General features: G+C 31.7%; 2 protein-coding genes across 3 annotated transcripts in view; one reads left to right on the forward strand and one right to left on the reverse strand.

Annotated features, from left to right (window-relative positions):
- Positions 1-24,985, reverse strand: part of LOC125811564 (uncharacterized) — a 116,706-nt gene that overhangs the window by 16,942 nt on the left and 74,779 nt on the right. The window lies entirely within an intron of this gene.
- LOC125811582 (uncharacterized) overlaps positions 23,228-24,985 on the forward strand; it is a 29,084-nt gene continuing 27,326 nt past the window's right edge. Inside the window, exon 1 of the transcript XR_007441925.1 lies at positions 23,228-23,251. The gene's annotated coding sequence lies outside the window, so the exon portion shown is untranslated. The remainder of the gene's footprint in view (positions 23,252-24,985) is intronic.

Raw genomic sequence — 24,985 nt, forward strand, 5'->3', positions numbered from 1 at the left:
AGTCTGCAATTTTGGACCTTTTTTTTATAATTATTTAGTATAAAAAGAGATTTTACGAGTCGAGTACTGAGCGTCCCATTTTGACAAATGAACGGAATCTTGAGCTCCTTATAATAAAGTTTAAGCTAACTTTTGAGATAGGTATAGGGTGAGCTAGGCTCAAACCTAATTTAACATAGCATACAAGCCAAACAGAAGTGGCCCCCATGGGAATTGGCACTGGATGGAAATAGCTCCGGTCTATAAACGTTCACACACCAGGCCAAACAATGGGAACCACCGATATATAAAAGAATGTTTGGATCTGGGCGTGGAGGGATAATGAATGAAATTTTGGGCTTTTTATAATACTTGAGCAATCCTCTTTCTTTTAAGCTAATTTTTGAGGTGTGAGTTAGTTTCAAATCTAATTTAACAACAAAGATACGTGTTTTATACACAAAAAAAAAAAGACCTTAGCTTGTGATTAAAATAATCAAAGTCTCAAAGATGAGTAACTTTTGTGATATAAAAAAATAACTTTGCTAATTTATTTTTACTTGTTGAATAACTATTTAAGAAATCAATTTCATAAGATGACCTATGAATAAAATATTGTTTTTTTACCTTTTATGTCCATCTTTACTTGTGTACTTTTTTAAGAAATAATAAACAGAAACATAATTTTACATCACTTCTATTAATTATAAGTCATCTAAATGCTGAAAAATGAATAATAATAATACTCAATAGCAAAGGTAAAATAGATACAAAATGATAAATTGTTTCTTGATTTTCTAAACTAACAAATTAAATCAAACAATTATTTTTAATATACTGAACAAATAAAAATAAACGGAACCGACAATATTTCTTTTCCTAGAAGCTAAGAATAACCTGGTTTAGATCCTATTCCAAACGAATGTAAATATGTTACTGTTCTCATGCATGAAAGGGTATATAATATAGTCAACATCTTTGCATGCTTTTGATGTCAAATTAAAGGACGTGTCAGTCTACATATTTAACCTTATATATATATATATATATCAATTAAGGACAAGTTAAAGAGCACTTTTATGTATTATACATATATATTTTGTTCTGCAAGTATAACCTTGTCTATGTGGCATGCCAACTAAGCATACATGTAGATTAAACACACTTCCACGTGGCATGCACACACTAAATTTTGTTTATTCAAGGAAGAGTGAATTTATTCCCACCAAAAGTATATATACAAATATATGTACTTTTGACATGTAAAGTTAATTTTGGAGCCAAGCATATGGCTTTGCACATTCTTCATGTCAAAGTCACACTTCCTAACGTGCCTAAATGAGTGCACACTTGGCTCTTTCCTATATATAAGCATTTTGTTACCTTACCTATCATAACATTAATCTTCACATCTTATCAAAAATGTACAAATATACATCTAGCTCATATTTCAAGTTTTCTCTAAGTAAAATATAGTATGTCTGGAATTTTTAAGATTATTGGGTTCGAGAAAAGAAGGTTGTGTTCAGATGAAGATGATGATGGTGATTATGATTATGCACCATCAACATGCTTAGAGAGAGACGGTGATGATGATGGAGATTATAATTATGCTCATGCAGCATTTTTGGAAGGAGACAATGATGATGATCGAGATTATGACTATTCTCATGCAGCATCGTTGGACGGAAATGATGATGGAAATTATGATTATGCTCCGACCGCCTGAATAAGTTCATTGAAGGCTCTTGGTAGAGACAAATTTAGAATAGAAACAATTGGTCAAACTTATTGTTGTCTAATTCAAACATAAGGAAGTTTAGTTGGAAGAATTAAGAACCTTGGTTTTAATAATCCTAGTCTTTATTAGAAAGAAAAAAGAGGAAACATGTAGGTTTATATATAGTTTATTAGATGTATTTTTTAAAGTATTTTACTTTGAATGAATATTTATCTAGTTTTTAAAATTTACTTTCTGGCTCGATCATTTACTTCTTTTAGTGAAGTATTGATAAATGGAATGTCCCACATTGAAAAATAAATGAAATCTTGGATTTCTTTTATAAAATTTAGACAATTCTCTTATTTTTGATCTAATTTTTGATATGTGAGTTAGACTCAAATTTAATGTAATGTGGTATCAAAGCTAGACTTGATGTGGGCCTCAAAAACCCTGACACGGTGGTGGAAGGACCTCCGGTCCATAAACGCGAACGCACCGAACTAGCTAGACAATGGAAGCTCATATAAAAAATATATCGGTTGAAATTAGCCACTGAAGAGTCAAATTTTAGAATTTGATCTGGCACAAACATGAGTTGAGTGAATAATATATCAAAAGGCTCGAAACGTTGAGAGGAACTCATATCTAAATTTTGGGACTGTTTAGAGGAGATTTGAGTAGGTTGAGATTGAAAAACGTAAATCGTTTCGCGTGAATAATTTAATTTATCAAAAGACTCGAAACATTGATAGGAGCTCATATCTAAATTTTTAGACTGTTTAGATACGATTTGAGTTGGTTGGAATTTAAAAAAAAAATCATATGCGATGTATACTTTATTATATAAATAATATATTTAGATGTATATAAATCTCTTATACATTAATATACATTATTTATACATAATTATTTATTATTTATACAATATCAATATATTACATATACATATAGTCATTTTGTTTAAATTAATTTTTGTTGCTGTATATATTGATAATTAATCCATTAAAGACCGTGTGACTGAAATATCAAAAGATGAGTGACTTTTCTCATATAAAAAGTGACTTTGCACAAATTTATTTTTAATATATAGTTGAATGAGTATTTAAGAAATCAAATCCATAAGATGACTTGTGAGAAAATTAGTTGTGGAGTATTTCTTTTTCCCCAAAAGCTAAGAATAACTCTTATGAATATCCTGATTTAGAACTTCTTCCATAAAATGTATGAAATTAAAGGGTATATAATATAGTCAACCTCTTAAAGTTGAATATTCATGCACAAAAAAATGTCGATATCTTTGCATGCTTTTGATGTCAAATTACCCTATCTATGTGGCATGCCAAGTAAGCGTCCACGTAGATTAAACACACTTCCACGTGCCATGCACACACTAAACTTGTTTTTGGCTCATTTAAGATAGAGAGAACTTATTCTTACCAAAATATATGGAGAATATGTAACCTTTTAACACTCATTATATATAAAAAAATATATATACTATGACATGTAAAGTTAATTTTGGAGCTAAGCATATGGCTTTGCACATTCTTCATGTCAAAGCCACACTTCCTAACGTATCTAAATGAGTGCCCACTTGGCTCTTTCCTATATATAAGCATTTTGTTACCTTACCTATCATAACATTAATCTTCACATCTTATCAATAGAGGTGCAAGTGCACATCTAATATACATCTAGCTCATATTTCAAAGTTTTCTCTAAGTAAAATATAGTATATTTGAAATTTTCAAAGATTATTGGGCTCGAGAAAAAAAGGTCGTGTTCAGATGGAGATGATGATGGTGATTATGATTATCCACCAGCAGCATGCTTAGAGAGAGACGGTGATGATGATGGAGATTATGATTATGCTCCTGCGGCATTCTTGGAAGGAGACAACGATGATCCAGATTATGACTATGCTCCTGCAGGATCGTTAGACGGAAATGACGATGGAGATTATGATTATGCTCCGGCTGCCTGAATAAGTTCATTGAAGGATCTATAGACAAATTTAGAATAGAAACAACATTCTTGGTCAAACTTACTGTTGTCTAATTCAAACTTAAGGAAGTTTAGTTGGAAGAATTAAGAACCTTGGTTTTCATAATCCTAGTCCTTATTTTAGAAAGAAAAACGCGGACACATGTAGGTTTATATATTACTCTGTTGTTAGGGACTCTAATCAAGATCAATAGCTTATTAGATTTATTTTTTAAAGTATTTTATCGGATGAATATTTATCTAGTTTTTAAAATTCACTTTATGGCTCGATCATTAATTTCTTTGGGTGAAGTAGTGATGAATGGACTGTCCCACATGGACAAATAAATGAAATCTTGGGTTTCTTTTATAAGATTTAGGCAATTATCTTAACTTTGATCTAGTTTTTGATGTGTGAGTTAGACTCAAAGCTAGAATCGATGTGGACCTCATAAAACCTGACATGGTGGTGGAAGGACCTCCGGTCTATAAATGTGCACGCACCGAACTAGACAATGGAACCTCATATATATAAAAAATATATTGGTTAAAATTAGCCACTGAAGAGCTTCGAAGCTCAAATTTTGAAACTCGATCAGCCGCAAACGTGAGTCGAGTGAATAGTATATCAAAAGACTCAAAACGTTGAGAGGAACTCATATCTAAATTTTGGGATTGTTTAGAGGAGATTTAAGTTGGTTGGGATTGAAAAACGTAAATCGTTTCGCGTGAATCATTTAATTTATCAAAAACTCGAAACATTGAGAGGAACTCATATAAAAAATTTGAGACTGTTTAGAGGTGATTTGAGTTGGTTGGGATTAAAAAAAATGATATGCAATGTATACTTTATTATATAAATAATATATTTAGATTAATATACATTATTTATACAATATTGATACATTATATATACATATTGATACATTACATATCCATATAGCCATTTTGTTTAAAATATTTTTTGTTGCTGTCCATACTGATAATTAATCCATTAAAGACCTTTTAACTTAAATACCAAAAAGATAAGTGACTTTTTTGATATAAACAAACAACTTTGCACTAATTTATTTTTAATATATAGTTGAAAAAATAGCATTGGAGTATTTCTTTTCCCCCAAAACTAAGAATAAGTTTTGTGAATATCCTGATTTGGATCCTATTCCAAACAAATGTATAGACATAAATATAATCATGCATGAAAGGGTATATAATATAGTCAACCTCTTAAACATTAATACTCATGCACAAAAAAATGTACACATCTTTGTATGCTTTTGATGTCAAATTACCTTGTCTATGTGGCATGCCAACTAAGCATCCACGTAGATTAAACACACTTCCACTTATCATGTACACACTAAATTTGTTTTTGGCTCATTCAAGATAGAGAGAATTTATTCCCACCAAAATCTATTGAGAATATGTAACCTTTTAACACTCATTATTATATATAACAATTAAATACTATGACATGTAAAGTTAATTTTGGAGCCAAGCATATGGCTTTGCACATTTTTCATGTCAAAGCCACACTTCCTAACGTGCCTAAATGAGTGCCCACTTGGCTCTTTCCTATATATAAGCATTTTGTTACTTACACATTTTGTTAGGGCCTTGGATATGAGACGATTTACGGAGAAGAGAAAAGTCCGGCAACGACTTCCCGCCGACGGATCGTAAGTCCATGTTTAGGAGCTCCGATTCGATTGAACTAACGGTGTATGATGACGCCATTGAGCTGCAATGAGTGAATTTACAAGATTGATATCCCGGAAACACCATCCTCTGGTATTTAGGGTTTGAAGCAAATTCTCCGATGAAGATGGATTCTCCATTTTAACTCAGCGGAAACCTAACTCAACAGAATAACTCAACGTCATGCAAAGACATAAACAACTTAACTAATAAAAATATGGCCCAAAGGGCAACTCGCGCCTCAAAATAGAATATTTACATATATATATACATATACATGGATGAGAGACTCAAAACTAACTGACTGACTGACTGTCTATTGAAGCCTCTAATATACTGAGATGGATGTGGGGACAGACCCCGCAACATCCTAATAGAACAAAACTAAGTACACAAAATAATTGAGTCCTCCGGAATGCAAGGAGGCTCACCACAGACTCTGGAGTGCTCAGCTGGATCAACGACGTGCAGGATGCTGATCCGGGGTACCTGTATCTGCATCATAAGACGATGCAGGCCAACTGGCATCAGTACATGGAATGTACGAATATGTGAGCTGGAAAAGCTGAACCACAACTTAAGCTTGAAAGGAGAACAAGAGATCACTTACCTTGACTCTGAATGACTCATATACATAACTGGACTCAAAGTAAAGCAATAAGACACGAGCCACACATATAAAGCTTGTAAAAGAATGTAAACAACTTAGATCGTTAAGGATAAAATGACAACAAACTCCACTTTTCTTTTATAAACATAATACAACTTTTGTGGGAGGTTCTTTAACCGACAACCACCACTACGAGCCTTAGTGATGATACAACGTTTTACCTCACGTTGCCAAAGGACCATCCTATACCTTGCCATCGATATAGGACCTTACTTTTGCTTAGTGGATCCACTAGCCTAACCTTACGTGATCATCTAAAAAGAATGATACGTCAAGTCCCATGTTGGCGCATGGTTCTTATGGAGAGTTGAGTTAATATGAACTCGTGTCCCCAATTCGGTGCTCAATACTACTCCCAAAAATACTTTGGCTCATGCTTTTAAAATAACTTCTTTCTTTGATTGAGATAATTACTCAAAACTTAGCCCAAAGGCTCTTTTGGAGAACATGGCTCCTTTCTTACTTAAATGTAAAAACATTTAGAACTTCTTTGGGAAGTACATAGTTCCCTAATAACTTTGGAGAAATGGACTCGACTCTTTACTCCTTACTTTACTTAAACTCTTTACTTTTGACTTGACTTGAAACTCTTAACTCAACTTGAGACTTGAAACGACGTTAAGACGTTCAATAACGACTCTTGAAAAGCTTTAAAGACTTGCTTTGGCTTGCTTAACTTCTAAGCTTGGCTCTAACTCCACTTGACTTCTAACTTCACTTGACTTGATCCTAACTTTCTTGAATTTAATTATGGATTCAAGGACTTGATTGGTATTTGGAAGGACCTCGTGGTGTTTAGGAATGATTTGGGAATGATTTGTGACAGCCAAACTAAAGAAAATCTTCGAACATAAATTCTGAAAACAGTGGAGTCCGCGTCCTGTCCGCGACGCGGAGAAGATTTTGTTCACAGAGGGAACAAGTCCGCGACGCGGACGTGCTCCTCGCAAGCTGCCCGACTTTCTCCTTCACGTCTCCCACTCTAAATCCTCTAACCTCAAGGATTCCAGCCCCAATCACTTAGAAATATAATATCCCTCAACATTCAATAGAATACCACTCAAAAACACAATCCAATCATGTTCCACAACCCACAATAATTCCAACAACAACAACAAACAACTTTAACAACATAACCAAACCTTTCTTAATGAATAAAAGGGGCTAGGTGTGTGGGGGAAAGGATCACCCACCACTAAAAGCTCACATACCTTGTTAGGGATCACCCCCGACGAAAATCCACGATGATCTTGGTGGAACTTGTTGATCTCCTCGATTTTTTTCCTCCTCTTCTTCTCCTCTTCTTCTCTTCTTCTTCTCTTCTTCACTCTCAAGCCCTAGCCTTCACTCTCTTAGAATGGAACAAAATGATCCAAAGATCAGCCCTATACAACAATATAATCCCAAAAGAATTGGCTAGGGAAAAGACTAAAATGCCCTTAATGATTCCCGGACGGATTTCCTTGTCAACTGCCCAACTTTCAAAGGCCATAACTCGCTCATACGAACTCGAAATTGAGCAAACTCGGCGGCGTTGGAAAGATCGTTCCGAGGGATATGCAACCATAACTGGAAATACTTCTAACTCGTCATGAGCTAGAAGTTACGACTGATCAAAGTTGGCCAAAAACTCACCTTTTCCATACTTAGCCAAAATTTTCCAGATTTTCAAATCCTTTCCAAAAATGAAAATTTCCAATTCTAAGCCTATTCAATTATTTCACATTGCCGGATGTTACACTCCAGCTGCATGATCAAAGAAATATTTCTTCTTTCTAAGAAAACCCTAAGATATATGTTAAGCATTGGTATCCTATTTTATAAAATGAAAAATCTTCATAAAAAACCATAGTAGATATGTACGATTTGCCAATTTTGATATAAATAATAACACTTTCACTATCTGTAAATTAATTATAATTATCTAGCTACCATATATTTTCATTAGAGAATTTGACAAATACCTTGTCTATGTGGCATGCCAACGAAGCATCCACGTAGATAAAACTTACTTCCACCTGCTATGCACACGTCTTGCTGGCAAAAAAATTGTTTTGGCTTTTCAATTTACCTGAAGATAAAGTTTCACTTTAAATTGGGAGAATAATGGCACTGGCATATCTGAAAATGTGGAAGATATAGGCCCAGCGGCGGATCCAGAAATTTTATATTATGGTTGCTCAAGTTTTTTTAACTCGAAAATTACTACATAGAATGGGAGCTTAATTAATACATTTCAACGAAATTCTAAATTTTATACATAAATAGTAAAGTTTGTCACAAAAGGTAGTGGGTGCTTAAGCACCCATTATGCACAAGGTAGGTCCGCCAATGAATGTAGCTAACGAGTGCTCTCGATTCGATCGAACTTAATAATTTTAGTAGTGAAATTATAATAAAAACAATAGAAAAATTTACGTAAATGTCCCATCTTTAGTCAATTAGTTTAATTATCAACATGGTTGAAGTGTACCATCTTTAGTCAATTACTATATATTATGACGGTATATATTGTCTATACATATGTATATTATATATATATAGTATAAGATGTATATTACATATAGAAAAATCTAGAAATAATAAACATAATAGACATAATAAAGCTCTATAGCTATAGTTTCGATAATTGCGCTTCATAACTATAGTTCCGTTTGATATGAAGGTTGTGTTTGTATATTTCGTTTGCAAACATATATACAAATAGGGTAAGTATATACACATTTTATATTTATACATTTAGGAATTTTTCAGAACTCCGTTTGTATATTTTGAATTGCCAATATACAAAGAGGATAATTTATTATGAATTTTTCATAAACCGTATTCAAATAGATAGAGTAAGCATACACAAAATTTTGAAATTATATATTCTGGATTTATACAAATCAGGCGAATAGCAAGATTGGGTGAAACTACAGCTGTGAATTAGAATTTTCCTAAATAGTAGCTATAGGATTTACTATGGTTTAAGTGTTAACTATTTTGCACAATTTTCCCTATTACATATACACTGTAATTGTGTACATATTTTGTAAACTAGATGACCGAATGATATTTGTCGGTAATTTTTCCTTAAAAACAAATCCATCAAATTAAAATGTTAAATCTGTTTCTAATTTTGTAGAGTTTATTAACAACAACTCAAACTCTCCTAGATAGCTATCACACGTTTGTTTAGTTGTATTGCAACTCTTCTGCTCTAATCCTGGCCTTTTGTTTTATACTCTTTTATTTCAATTTATGTGATGTCGTCGAAATTGTCAAAAAAAATTAAGAAACAAAGACTTTGAGAGTTAAAATAGTGATTTTAAATATGTCACGTCATTTATATAATTATAAAATATCTAACTAAGGGAATATGATGGATGAGATGTAAAGTGAATTTTGGAAGTGGCAACCCCAAAAATATAGCTTAATGCACCCAAGCATATGGATGTACACATTCTTCATGTCACATAACACACTTCCTAATGTGTCCAAATAAGTCTAACCTTTGGCTCTTTCCATTATATAAGCAAGTGGTTTCTTCACCCATAATACACACTACAAAAACTCACATATTGTCTAATAAATCATACAATAGCCAACAATTATCTAAATCATATTTCTATAGTCCAAGAAGAAAGAGATAATATACAATGTCTAGCATTTTCAAGATTATCGGATTTCAAAAAAGAAGGTCATGTTCAGATGGAGATGATGACGGTGACGATGGGTATGATTATGCTCCCGCAACATGCTTAGAAGGAGACGGAGATGATAATGATGGAGATTATGACTATGCTCCTGTAGCATCCTTTGAAGGCGATGACAATGAAGGAGATTACGATTATGCTCCTGCTGCATCTTTGGAAGGCGATGACGATGATGGAGACTATGATTATGCTCCTGCAGCATGAATTTATAATTCTTTTAGTTGTTCTTGGTCCAAACAGTTACAAAAAGAACACAAATTTTAGCTATGTATAAGAACCTCAATTAGCTTGGGGTTTTTTACTTAGTACTATGTACCAATTTTCATTAGATGTGTCTTTCTTTTTTAGGCATTTAATTTGAACAACCTATGGCAATTGGCAGATCACCAATGATGTGATTGTAGTAAAAAAATGAATTTATATATAAAAAATTCAAGTACTAATGATATTGGAATAATAGTATTCATATTTCATAATAATTGGTCACATATTTATATTATAACGAGCTAAGAAGCTATAAAATAGATTTGTCTATTCGATATACATCTGGTTTCATAGATAGTCATTCAATTTTTATTTTGTTGATTTTGAACTTCAAGCTTATACTAGAGCAGATAGATATTTTGAAATTATACCTCAACCGTCATCGATTATCAAAGAAGTTTTCCATGTGATTGGTTATAAATTCTTTTTGACTTGGATATATAAGTCACGTCCTATTAAATCGAGGTAAGATTGATTGAAAGAATAGACCCATTTATAAATGTGTGTTGAGAATATAAGTCATGCCTTAATAAGCCAGGATAGAATCGATCGAATAAGCATTAATTCCCAAAAGCTCAACATATGAGAGTAATTAACTCGCTTATGAATATTCCGTTTTAAATCCAATTCCAAACAATTGTAAAGAGCGTGTTAATTCATAATTTGAAATTTATAATTTCTTATAACGATTACAAGTTAATTAATATATAATAGTAACTGAATTAATTACAAATACATATTTATAAATATTAATGGATATATATATATATATATATATATATATATATATATATATTTATTTATTTATTTATATACAAATATTAATGAATATATTAATATATATTAACATTTCAACAAAAGTCTCTTACCCAAGTTTCATAACTTCTAATTCGCTATCTCAATCATGATTTTCCTACCTCCAAATAGAATGATACTTCCCTTTTGAACCAGTGGGCGAGACTGGATCCAAATCCCCGCAATAGTGTGGTTCATAGCAATGTTCTCTAATCCTCTAACCTATATATTCCTTCCCTTTTCTACTGGATCTGTTTTTAAAAGTAAGTTAAAATAAATAAACCTCTCGCTAAATATTTCGGATTAAGAAAGACATATACCATATATTACATGTTGAATTCGTCTCTATCATGAATGAAAGGGTAGTTAATAACCTCATATACTTGAGAATCCATGCATTGAAAAAAATGTTGACATTTTAGAATATATAGTCAAAGTAGATATATATCAACATCACCATATATTTGGATATAGACTATAGTCAATATATTTGTTCTCTAGCAGTGATACAATGTCTAGGTGGCATGCCAACTAAGCATACACATAGATTGTACACACTTCCACATGCCATGCACACTTCTCCACGCTAACTAAAATTTGTTTTAGTATCAAGAATCAAAATAATAATTTCGAAATATAAAATAATATTATTTTATATCATACAATATAGTATAATAATACTATCAAAACTAGCTATTCTAGAATAAAACATCAAAACAATCAAATAACAAATTTTACCCTCTTCTCTAAAATTGTTCTTTCAAAAAGTTTTTTAATGACATGTAAAGTGAAATTTTTGAGCCAAGCTTATGGCTATATATGCACATTCCTCATGTAACATAACACACTTCCTAACGTGTCCAAAAGAGTCCATATTTGGCTCCTACCTATATATAAGCAAATGATTTCTTAACCTATCATTATACACAAGACAAATACCATTAATTTTCACATCTTGTCATAGAGATATATCATACAACATATCCAATATCTCATATTTCAATATTTCTATTTTCTAAGAAGAGATAGATATAAAATGTCTACCATTTTTAAGATTATTGGTTTCGAAAAGAGAAGATCGTGTCCAGATGGAGATTATAATTATACTCCTGCAGCATCCTTGGAAGGTGATGACGATGATGGAGATTATGACTATGCTCTTGCGGCATCCTTGGAAGGAGATGACGATGATGGAGACTATGATTATGCTCCTGCTGCATGAATTCATCGGAGGTTCTTGGAAATTAAATGATGGATTTACAGTAAATGCAATGTGTTTGTTTTAATTAGTCTTAGTTTTTCTTCTTCTTCTATTTAGTAGGAATATATAGGCAATTTATATATCAATTGGATCTTTTAGTGTAACTGAGGTCTACATCAAGGTGTTAGGGTTTCTGATATATCACTAGCTTATTATAATTTTTAGATGAATCTTTTTTGACAATATTTGACTTCATTGGATTGTAGTCAAACATAGTATCTATCACTAGATGATAATAAGATTGTATTCCTATTCCATAATTGCTTGAGAATTCTACAATTATAATTAGCAAATTATAATAAAATAGCTTTCTCTATATTAATATTCCACATATTATTTATTTCTCAATTAGTCTATTATTGTTAATGTAACATCCCGCACCTAGAAACGACTATAAAAAGTTTAAAATATGAAAATATTGATTTTTGGAAAGAATAAGGAAATCTGGAAATTTTGTCTAAGTTAAGAAAGTGAGTTTTGGCCATTTTCAAACGGCCATAACTCCTAGATCAGGAGGATTTAGGAACAGATATTGATATGGTTGGAAAGACCTTGGAGATATCTTTCCAACGCCGCCGAGATTGCATGATTTCGACATTGTATGAGTGAGATATGCCTTTCGAAATTTGGGCTGTTGGATTGAGGAAAGTCCCAAATCGGATTTAGGGAAGGGCAAAGTAGTCTTTTCTCTAATTAATTTCCTAATTTGATTTTAGGGATTTATTGGGGTAAAAACATGACTTAGTCAGTTTGGAGAATTGAGAAATACGCTTAGGGCTTGGAGAAGAGAGAAAAGAAGAAAGAAAGGGAGAAAAAGGCAAGAATTCGTCAAGATCATCCAAGCTTGCGAGTGGAATTCGTCGGGGGTGATCCCTATTAAGGTATGTGAGATCTTTTCGTGTTGGGCTAGTACACCCACACTCTCATCTTATTTCTATTTAGAGAATGGTTGTTGATTGAATGAAAAGTTAGGGAGTTCTTGAAGAACTTTGTTGAAATTCGTTAAGTTCTCGTTGGTTGAATTGTTGATGCTTGGGGGTTGAATTGATTTATGTTTCCGGGCTGTTTTCGAGTTAGATTGGTTGTGTATTGAGGCTTCAATTGATCCTAAGTGTTTGGGGAAGGAACTAGGGAAGATTGGAAGGCTTAGAGATGAAAACGGAGAAGAAAAATCGAGAACACCCGGGTAACGGGGCTGGGGCGCCGCGCCAGCCAGAGCGCCCCACGTCTCTCAGAGCGCCAAGGACACCAGTTCACCCCATTCTTCCCCCATCTTTTCGTACTAGTTTCTAATCTATGTACCTACGCTTTCTAGTTGAATCCAACACTCTAAGGTACATCTAAACATCATGAAATCATCCATATACATGAGATCATGAACCTTGAATCCATAATTCAATTCAAGGAAAGTTAAGATCAAAGTCAAAGAAGTTAAGAGTCAAGTCTAGAACTTAAGAAGCAAGTCAAAGCAAAGTTTATTAAAGTTTTCAAGAGTCTTTAACAAACGTTTTAACTTCATTTTTAGGCTCAAGTTTCAAGTTAAGCAAAGAGTAAAGAGTTGAGTTCATTTCTCAAAAAGCTATAAGGGGACTAAGTATTCCCAAAGAGTTTATAAATGTTTTCACATTTGAGCAAGAAAGGGAACATCGATTCCAAGAGAGATTTTAAGCTAAGTTTTGAGTAATTATCTCAATTCAAAGAAAGAGTTTTGTTTTTACAAACATATTAGCTAAGTATATTTTAGGAGTAGTATTGAGTACCGATATGGGGATGCGAGTTCATATTAACTCAAGTCTCCATAAATCATGTAGCCATCATGGGTAGTAAAGGATCATACTTTTTAGATAACTTCTTAAGATGCTTTTAGCATAGACTAGTGGATCCACTAAGTTAAGTAGTTCTATATGATGGCAAAGTATAGGACAGTCTGGCAGCGTGATGGTAAAAACGCTGTATCACCACTTAAGCTCATAGTGTTGGTTGTTGGTTAGAGAAACTCCCACAGTAGTAATTGCATGGTTCCTTAAGGGGTCTGCTTAGTATGAATGGGGGTATGAGACTTCATTCATTCATTTCACAAGTAGACTTTGAGAGGGAGCATGGTATACCTTTTATGGTATTATGATTTTGAGTTTACACCATGTTTTAAACAGTTTTCCATTTTCTTTATATTGCACTTGTTTTAAACTGCTTTGTAATGAAATGAGTTCAGTTAAGTTTATTCATGAATTGAGAAGAGCCAATGTAAGTGTTTTTTTTCAGAATCTTTTCAAGCCTATGTTATGTTTAGTATTCCAACTCACATACTCGTGCATTCAATGTACTGATGCCAGTTGGCCTGCATCGTATTATGATGCAGACACATGTAACCAGGATCAACATCCAGCGCCTCGTTGATAAGGTTCAGCACTCCGAGTCAGTTGGTGAGCCTCTTTGCATTCTGGAGGACTCTTTTATCGTTTGCTTTCTAGTTTTCACTTGTTAGGATGATCGGGGGTACTGTCCCGACATCCCTCTTGTTTTAGAGGCTTCATAGACAGATAGTATTAGTTCTTTAGTCTTATTCATTTCAGTTGTATACGTTTAAGACTTGAGATGCCATTTTTGGCTAAGTTATTATCTTTTAAGTTATTGCATGAGCTATATCTCTTGTGTTTAAGTCTTCCGCTGAGTAAGTAAGCCAGGCCAAGGGTTCGCTTGGGGCCAGCGATGGTCTCCGAGTGCCGGCCACATCCAGGGTGTAAGCTCGGGACGTGACAGTTAGTTCTTGGGGATTGTTTAATTATTTATATTGTGTGCATATGCTTTCTTTTCTTCCAAGGAATATTTATCACAAGTCAAATTTAGCCTCTGGCATATGATATAATTGGATTAAAAATATGGAAGTATGAAACCATTAATTAATAAGAAATAATATAAAAAATGGTTCCAAAGAACTCAAGGTATGTCGCATTATATTTAACATAACTTCAAATGTAACCTAGAAAAATATTTCTTTCATTTCCTTGTAAACATTACTTAAGTTATATATATATATAGCGTAAAGAATTTTGTATATTATCATTAAATATAATTTTAATTGATTATTATCGTGGAACAAACTCCTTAGTTATCTTATTATAATCATTCCAATTATTCTTTTTTTCATGCTTCTTTTTATTATTACGTTGTTATCTAAAAGAAATATCTGCATCCCTAATTACATTTGCAAAATACTGAATATCCAACATATTTTCTTCCTCACCTTCCTCAAAGATGTCATTCTCATCTTGTGAGTTAGTAAAAATATTTGGAGAGAAATATACTATTATCATCAACTTATAGTTGCTTGACGTTAATGTTAATAGGTAATGTAAGAAAAGTCATTTTTTCAATATTAGAACTCATCGATGCATCAAAAAGTTCGTTATCATTTATACAAAACTTTAAATATTAAAACCTGCTAAAATCAATTGTCGACTTAAAGCTCCTACTATAGAATTATTCATGCAATAAACGAATTAGTGTCGACATTTTTACATTTTTCATCAAAGAACATATTTTTTCTATAGTCTCACCTAGGGGTGTTCATGGTTCGGTTTGGATCGGTTATTGGTTAAAACCAAATCCAAACCACAATTAATCGGTTTTTAGATTTCTAAAACCAAACCAAACCAAATAAAAAAATTACCGTCGGTTTGGTTCAATTTTTTTGGTTATTTCGGTTTGAAAGTATATAGTTTTTGAGGGCATATGCATCTCGATAGACATAAATTCATAGTACATAAACAATCAGAAAAGCTATTGTAAATTTTATTAAGCAATACTAGTCATAGAACAATTGAAACAGGACTAAAAAAACTCATTACCCTGTTAGAAGACTTATATCTAAAAAGAGAAAGCAATGTATATATGTAGTGGAAAATCAATATTAGCAGAGTTGTCTTGGATAAATATATAACATATTGAATCTTGGATGTTGTGACAACTGAGAATTTTTCCTAATAAACCAAAAAAAAATAAAATATCAGTGCTCCAAATGTAAAAATCACTTAAATAATAAATTTTTGGTTGAGTTAGAATTAGGATTTTGATACGGAATTAGGATTTTAATACTTGGGCTGCAATTTAAGTGTTGAGCTTAAGAAAATAATAACGTTAAAAACTTTACTTAATTAAAATTTAATAAAATATTTATATTTTATTTATGAATAATATATAAATAATTATAAAATTTATATATATAACTTAACGGTTCGGTTTGGTTATTTTTACGGATATTCTTTTGTAAAACCAAAACCAAACCAAATAGTATCGGTTTTTCAAAATTCAAAAACCAAACCTAACCAAATCCAACCAAATATTGGTTTTTTTAATCGATTTTATTCGAATTGCGATTAGGTTTGATTGTTTAACCATAACCATGAACAACCCTAGACTCTCACTCTCACCCCACATTCGCGATTTTTATTTAGTGGTGTCAAAATATAAATTAGCAAAGACACAAAAACACGAAGAAAAAAAATGTTGAAGTAAAAAACGCTTTTACACCCCCTCAATGGTTGCACTAACTCTTCACCTTGTATGATGAACAACAATAATTAATTAATATATATATATATATATAGTATAATAAAATCAAAACTTAACCTATCTATACAACATAATTTTTCGAAGATATGTCGCTCTAACCTGCTTAACCCTCTCAAGGTGGCATGCCAACTAAGCATCCTTGCACATAGATAGGTATTACTACAAACTTCCACATGGCATGAACACTTTTAATTTTTATAGCAGCAAGTTGCACCTATTTTAAAAGACTTTACTTTAACCTCTCTTATTCTACATTTTTTTTTGTGGCGAAGAGACTACGTTATGAAATCGAAAAGATATAGCAACAATGATTATGATTAATTTATTTTTAAAATTTATGGTACTTTTAATGGATTTTGATTGTTTATATTCCATCTCCACCACCAAGATATATAAAGAATAATCTTTAAAGCACATTTGTGTGTATATATTATATATAATAATAATTGACATGTAAAGTGAATTTTGGACGTGGCAACTCCAAAAGTAGCTTAAATTGAGCCAACTTATGGTTGTGCACATTCCTCATGTAACACAACACAATTTCTAATGTGTCAAAATGTGTCCACACTAGTCTCTTTCCTTTATATAAGCATATGGTTACCTCACCTATTCACACCACAAAATTAAAACAATATTTTTTTTTCATTTTCCATATCAAAGAGATCATATATACAACGTCTAATATCTTATATTTAATTAGAATGTCTAGCATTTTCAAGATTAGTGGGTTTCAGAACAAAATGTCATATTCAAACGGAGATGACGATGGTGATTATGACTATGCTCCTGCAGCATTCATAGAAGGAGATGACGATGATGGAGATTATGATTATGCTCCAGCAGCATCCTTGAATGGAGATGACGATGACGGAGACTATGATTATGTTCCTGCAGCATCTTTGGACGGAGATGACGATGAAGGAGATTATGATTATGCTCCAGCAGCATAAAGTATTATAGATTCTTGACAATGGCGAATCTAGAATAGACCCAACGTGTTTAGTCCAACTTAGTGACTAAGAGAATATAATTAATTAGCTTATTAATATTACATGTATTTTTCTAAAAATATTTTAGTAATTTATGCAGAGAGTGACATGGATATTGTAGACAAGCATAGTCTCAAGTATTGATCATATAATCGTATCTTAATTAATTATTCCTATATAATTAGTCACGTGTTATAATATTATATGAACGAATTATATAATATAAAATAGCTTGCTAATATTGATCTAATTTAAATTGGGTCATTTATCTTCAATTAGTGGATTTCTTTTGTTAGCAGTAAAATTCGAAAGTGAATTGTAGCTAAATGAATTTACGGAACCAAAAAACAATTGCACGTAACAAGTCTGTAATTTTGGAACCTTTTTTATTTATTATTATTTAGTATATAAAAAGGTTTTATGAGTCGAGTACTGACTACTGAGTGTCGCATTTTGACAAATGAACGGAATCTTGGGCTCCTTATAATAATGTTTAAGCTAACTTTTGAGATAGGTATAAGGTGAGCTAGGCTCAAACCTAATTTAACATAGTATACGAGCCAAACACAAGTGGTCCCCCCCTTGGAAACTTGGCACGGGATGGAAATAGCTCCGGTCCATAAACGTGCACGCACCAGGCCAAACAATGGGAACCACCGATATATAAAAGAATGTCCGGATCTAGGCGTGGAGGGGGTAATGAATGAAATTTTGGGCTTCTTATAATACTTAAGCAATCCTCTTTCTTTTAAGCTAACTTTTGAGGTGTGAGTTAGGTCTAAATCTAATTTAACAATAAAGATATGTGTTTTATACACACACAAAAAAAAGACCTTAGCTTGTGATTAAAATAGTCAAAGATGAGTAACTTTTCTGCTATAAAGAAATAGCTTTGCTAATTTATATTTACGAGTTGAATATCTATTTAAGAAATCAATTTCAGAAGATGACCTATGAATAGTAAATTGTATTTTACTTTTTCTGTCCATCTTTATTTGTGTACTTTTTAAGAAACAATAAAGAGAAACATAATTTTATTATCTCATTCCTATTAATTATAAGTCACCTAAATGTTGAAAAATGAATAACAATACTCAATAGCAAAGGTAAAATAGATACAAAATGATAAATTATTTCTTAATTTTCTAAAATGACAAATTAAATCAAACAATTATTTTTAATATACTGAACAAATAAAAATGAACGGAGCCGATAATATTTCTTTTCCTAGAAGCTAAGAATAATGATTGAAGATATACCAATGGAAAATATTAATGAATCTGAGATACATTTAAAAATTGAATCTATACAATACAGTGCTAAAAATTTGGGGTTCTAACATACTACACTAACATTGAATTGTAAAAATTGTATCTTTTAAAGGACTCTTCATTCGACCCAACAGACCACATGCATCATTGTAACATAAAATTAGGGTTTTAATGTATTAGCAAAACACAAAATTAATCGATTACAAACCAATAATTGTCTAGCAGACTATGAAAACATTGAATTGAGAGGTAATGTATCTTCACTATTAATGTATCAAACTATTTATGTCCAAACACAACCAACTCCATAATAAAGCCAAAAAAATATTAAATTTTGTGTAAACACATACCCTAGGAGGTGTGGGTTGGAAAATGACAGATGCCACTTTTCTTCCTCTTTTTTTGGGGGGTTTCTCCAACCTTTATTTTTGAATTGACAACGTTCTTGTCCTTCATCGCTAATGTGTCATGCAATAGCTTGAATCTGTTTTCAAGCCCACATTTCATCGTCAGAATCATATGTACGATTAACATTAGTAGAATTTATTTAAGAAACACCAATACTAAATGATGGACCCTGATCCATATGTATCAGTAAAAAACATGAAGAAGGCAACAATGGAGAATAAAATTTCTACCTATTCGGAACTTAGAAACTGATAAACTTGAGAGAGACTCCTTCTGAAAATCAAAATGAATTTGAAATTTGTAATTGCTAAAGAAGTGGAGAGATGTATCCGGATGATTTCACTAATTGGGGAAATTAAGAGATTTTTGAATTTTTAAAAAAAAGTAGGGATAAATGGATATTAAGGTAAGTATATATGTGTTAATAAGTAATTTTCCCTTATATTTATCACAACCTCAAATGTAACTTAGAAAAAATATTTTTTTTCATCTCCTTGTAAACATTACTTAAGTTATGCGTATACATAGATAGCGTAATTTTTTTTGTATACTTTCATTGAATATAATTTTCATTGATTATTATCGTGGAACAAACTCCTTAGTTATCTAATTATAATTATCCCAATTATTCTTTCTTTCATGCTTCTTTTTATTATTACGTTGTTATCTAAAAGAAATATTTGCATCCCTAATTACATTTGCAAAACACTGAATATCCAACATATTTTCTTCCTCGCCTTCCTCACAGATATCGTCCTCATCTAGTTGCTTGAAATTAATGTTAATAGGTAATGTAAGAAAAGTCAATTTTTCAATATTAGAACTCATCGACGCATCAAAAAATTCCTTATCATTTACATAAAACTTTAAATATTTGAACCTGCTAAAATCAATTGTTTGTTCAAGATGTAATGAGGAAATAAAGCATTGGCAAGTGCCACTAAACTTTAGGCTCCTACTTTAGCATTATTCATGCAATAAACGAATTAGTGTCGACATTTTTACATTTTCCATCAAAGGACATATTCTTTCTATAATCTAACCCCTCAGTAGCGCGGAATCACGATTTTTATTAAATGGTGTCAAAATATAAACTAGTAAACACACAAAAAAATAGAGAAAAAACTGTTGAAATAAAAAACCCTTTTACACCCCCTCAACAGTTTCACTAACTATTCACCTTGTATGATGAAATAGTGTCAGGTATAAAATCAATTATACTTAACCTATCTATACAACATAATTTTTCGACAAAAAGCTATCGCTCGAACAAGGTTAGCTCAACCCTGTCCAGGTGGCATGCCAACTAAGCATCCATGCACATAGATAGATATTACTACAAACTTCCATGTGGCTTGCACACTTTTAATTTTTATAGCAAGTTGCACCTATTTCAAAAGACTTTAACCTCTCTTATTCTACATTTTTTTGTGGCGAATAGACTGCCTTATAAAATCGAAAAGATAGCAACAAGGATTATGATTGATTTATTTTTAAAATTTATGCTACTTTTAGTGGATTTTGATTGTTTATATTCCATCTCCACAACCAAGAAATATAAAGAATAATCTTTAAAGCACATTTGTGTGTGTATATATAATAATAATTGACATGTAAAGTGAATTTTGGATGTGGCAACTCCAAAAGTAGCATAAATTGAGCCAACTTATGGTTGTGCACATTCCTCATGTAACACACACTTTCTAATGTGTCAAAATGAGTCCACACTAGTCTCTTTTCTTTATATAAGCATATGGTTACCTCACCTATTCACACCACAAAATTAAAACATTAATTCTTCATTTTCCATATCAAATACATCATATATACAACATCCAATATCTTATATTTAATTAGAATGTCTAGCATTTTTAAGATTATCGGGTTTCAGAACAGAAGGTCATATTCAGATGGAGATGATGAAGGTGATTATGACTATGCTCCTGCAACATACTTAGAAGGAGATGACGATGATGGAGATTATGATTATGCTCCTGCAACATCCTTGAATGGAGACGACGATGACAGAGACTATGATTATGCTCCTGCAGCATCTTTGGAAGGAGATGACGATGATGGAGGTTATGATTATGCTCCAATAGCATAAATTATTAGAGATTCTTGACAATGGCGAATCTAGAATAGACCCAAGGTGTTTAGTCCAACTTAGGGACTTTGAGAATATAATTAATTAGCTTATTAATATTACATGTATTTTTCTAAAAATAATATTTAAGTAATTTATGCAGAGAGTGACATGGATATTGTAGTCAAACATAGTCTCAAGTATTGATCATATAATAGTATCTTAATTAATTATTCCTATATAATTAGTCACGTGGTTGTATTATAATATTATATGAACGAATTATATAATATAAAATAGCTTGCTAATATTGATCTAATTTAAATTGGGTCATTTATCTTCAATTAGTGGATTTCTTGTGTTAGCAGTAAAATTCGAAAATGAATTGTAGCTAAATGAATTTAAGAAACCAAAAAACAATTGCACGTAACAATTCTGTAAGTTTGGAACTTTTTTTTAATAATTATTTAGTACAAAAAGAGATTTTACGAGTCGAGTACTGAGTGTCCCATTTTGAAAAATGAACGGAATTATGGGCTCCTTATAATAAAGTTTAAGCTAACTTTTGAGATAGGTAAAGGGTGAGCTAGGCTCAAACCTAATTTAACATAGTATACTAGCCAAACCGAAGTGCCCCCCTTGGAAACTTGGCACAAGATGGAAATAGCTCCGGTCCATAAACGTGCACGCACTAGGCTAAACAATGGGAACCACCGATATATAAAAGATTGTCTGGATCTGGGCGTGGAGAGATAATTAATGAAATTCTGGGCTTTTTATAATACTTGAGCAATTCTCTTTCTTTTAAGCTAACTTTTGAGGTGTGAGTTAGGTTCAAATCTAATTTAACAACAAAGATAAGTGTTTTATACACAAAACAAAAAGACCTTAGCTTGTGATTAAAATAGTCAAAGTCTCAAAGATGAGTAACTTTTGTGATATAAAGAAATAACTTTGCTAATTTATTTTTACTAGTTGAATAACTATTTAAGAAATCAATTTCATAAGATGACCTATGAATAATATATTGTTTTTTTACCTTTTCTGTCCATCTTTACTTGTGTAGTTTTTAAGAAACAATAAACAGAAACATAATTTTACATCACTTCTATTAATTATAAGTCATCTAAATGCTGAAAAATGAATCATAATAATACTCAATAGCAAAGGTAAAATAGATACAAAATGATAAATTGTTTCTTGATTTTCAAAACTGACAAATTAAATCAAACAATTATTTTTAATATACTGAATAAATAAAAATGAACGGAGCCGACAATATTTCTTTTCCTAGAAGCTAAAAATAACCTGGTTTAGATCCTATTCCAAACGAATGTAACTGTTCTCATGCATGAAAGGGTATATAATATAGTCAACATCTTTGCATGCTTTTGAGGTCAAATTAAAGGACGTGTCAGTCTACATATTTAACCTTATATATATATCAACTAAGGACAAGTTAAAGAGAACTTTTATGTATTATACATATATATTTTGTTCTGCTAGTATAACCCTGTCTATGTGGCATGCCAACTAAGCATACACGTAGATTAAACACACTTCCACGTGGCATGCACACACTAAATTTTGTTTATTCAAGAAAGAGTGAATTTATTCCCACCAAAAGTATATATACAAATATATATACTTTTGACATGTATAGTTAATTTTGGAGCCAAAGATACGGCTTTGCACATTCTTCATGTCAAAGTCACACTTCCTAACGTGCCTAAATGAGTGCACACTTGGCTCTTTTCTATATATAAGCATTTTATTACCTTACCTATCATAACATTAATATTCACATCTTATCAAAAGATGTACAAATATACATCTAGCTCATATTTCAAAGTTTTCTCTAAGTAAAATATAGTATGTCTGGAATTTTTAAGATTATTGGGTTCGAGAAAAGAAGGTTGTGTTCAGATGGAGATCATGATGGTGATTATGATTATGCACCAGCAGCATGCTTAGAGAGAGACGGTGATGATGATGGAGATTATAATTATGCTCCTGCAACATTCTTGGAAGGAGACAACGATGATGATCGAGATTATGCCTATGCTCCTGCAGCATCGTTAGACGGAGATGATGATGGAGATTATGATTATGCTCCGACCGCATGAATAAGTTCATTGAAGGTTCTTGGTAGAGACAAATTTAGAATAGAAACAACATTATTGGTCAAACTTACTGTTTTCTAATTCAAACATAAGGAAGTTTAGTTGGAAGAATTAAGAACCTTGGTTTTAATAATCCTAGTCTTTATTAGAAAGAAAAAAGAGGACACATGTAGGTTCATATATAGTTTATTAGATTTATTTTTTAAAGTATTTTACTTTGAATGAATATTTATCTAGTTTTTAAAATTCACTTTCTGGCTCGATCATTTACTTCTTTTAGTGAAGTATTGATAAATGGAATGTCCCACATTGAAAAATAAATGAAATCTTGGGTTTCTTTTATAAAATTTAGATAATTCTCTTATCTTTGATCTAATTTTTGATATGTGAGTTAGACTCAAATTTAATTTAATATGGTATCAAAGCTAGACTTGATGTGAACCTCAAAAACCCTGACACGGTGGTGGAAGGAACTCCGGTCCATAAACGTGAACGCACCGAACTAGCTAGACAATGGAACCTCATATAAAAAATATTTCGGTTGAAATTAGCCACTGAAGAGCTTCGAAGCTCAAATTTTAGAATTTGATCTGGCACAAACATAAGTTGAGTGAATAATATATCAAAAGGCTCGAAACGTTGAGAGGAACTCATATCTAAATTTTGGGACTGTTTAGAGGAGATTTGAGTTGGTTGAAATTGAAAAACGTAAATCGTTTCCCGTGAATAATTTAATTTATCAAAAGACTCGAAACATTGATAGGAGCTCATATCTAAATTTTTAGACTGTTTAGATACGATTTGAGTTGGTTGGGATTTAAAAATAATAATCATATGCCATGTATACTTTATTAAATAAATAATATATTTAGATGTATATAAATCTCTTATACATTAATATACATTATTTATACATAATTATTTATTATTTATACAATATTAATACATTATATATATTACATATGCATATAGTCATTTTGTTTAAATTAATTTTTGTTGTTGTATATATTGATAATTAATCCATTAAAGACCGTGTGACTGAAATATCAAAAGATGAGTGACTTTTCTCATATAAAAAGTGACTTTGCACAAATTTATTTTTAATATATAGTTGAATGAGTATTTAAGAAATCAAATCCATAAGATGACTTGTGAGAAAATTAGTTGTGGAGTATTTCTTTTTTCCCAAAAGCTAAGAATAACTCTTATGAATATCCTGATTTAGAACTTCTTCCAAAAAAATGTATGAAATTAAAGGGTATATAATATAGTCAACCTCTTAAAGTTGAATACTCATGCACAAAAAAATGTCGATATCTTTGCATGCTTTTGATGTCAATTATCCTATCTATGTGGCATGCCAAGTAAGCATCCACGTAGATTAAACACATTTCCACGTGCCATGCACACACTAAACTTGTTTTTGGCTCATTTAAGATAGAGAGAACTTATTCTTACCAAA

The sequence above is a fragment of the Solanum verrucosum genome, unplaced genomic scaffold (assembly GCF_900185275.1).
Source record: "Solanum verrucosum unplaced genomic scaffold, falcon-dt-bn FXZP01000238.1, whole genome shotgun sequence".
In the NCBI taxonomy this organism is placed as follows: domain Eukaryota; kingdom Viridiplantae; phylum Streptophyta; class Magnoliopsida; order Solanales; family Solanaceae; genus Solanum; species Solanum verrucosum.